Consider the following 505-nt stretch of genomic DNA (forward strand, 5'->3'; position numbering starts at 1 on the left):
ATCGCTATATAGTGTACCATTATGCTCATAGTAGCACCCAAATTTTTAAAGTTTAAGAGCACTTTTTGTACCAGTTCCTCATAATTTTGAGCTTTATGGTTACCCAAGACGTTGACATAGCTGTGCCAGGCAGAAGCTTCAGTATCAGCTATGTAACTTGTGAAATTTGAATCATTTATCAGTTTCCGAATCTGGGGTCCATCAAAGATTCCTGCTTTTAATTTTTCAGTACTCAATCCAGGGAAGAATCTAGAAATGTATTTGATGCAATCACCGTCCTTGTTCAGAGCTCTAACAAATTTCTTAATTAATCCCAACTCCCTTCCTATCCCGCTGATTGACACGGCACAGGCTTGTATACCTGTTTTGTGGCGCCAGAGACCCCTACTATCTCACAATGTGTAGTGAACGGAGAATGAATTTTTCTTTGTCAACCATTGGCTCGTTAATGATGTTTGCTGCACCTTTTTTCATGTTTCCCCTTGGAGGCCATGTCACTTTTTTC

The 505-nt window shown here is 39.8% G+C and overlaps 1 protein-coding gene across 1 annotated transcript in view; it reads left to right on the top strand.

Moving 5' to 3' along the window:
- The window catches only part of LOC140339075 (uncharacterized), a gene marked incomplete in the record, with an annotated part of 48,685 nt that overhangs the window by 1,958 nt on the left and 46,222 nt on the right, over positions 1-505 (top strand).

This window comes from Pyxicephalus adspersus, chromosome 10 (assembly GCF_032062135.1).
Source record: "Pyxicephalus adspersus chromosome 10, UCB_Pads_2.0, whole genome shotgun sequence".
NCBI classification, from domain to species: domain Eukaryota; kingdom Metazoa; phylum Chordata; class Amphibia; order Anura; family Pyxicephalidae; genus Pyxicephalus; species Pyxicephalus adspersus.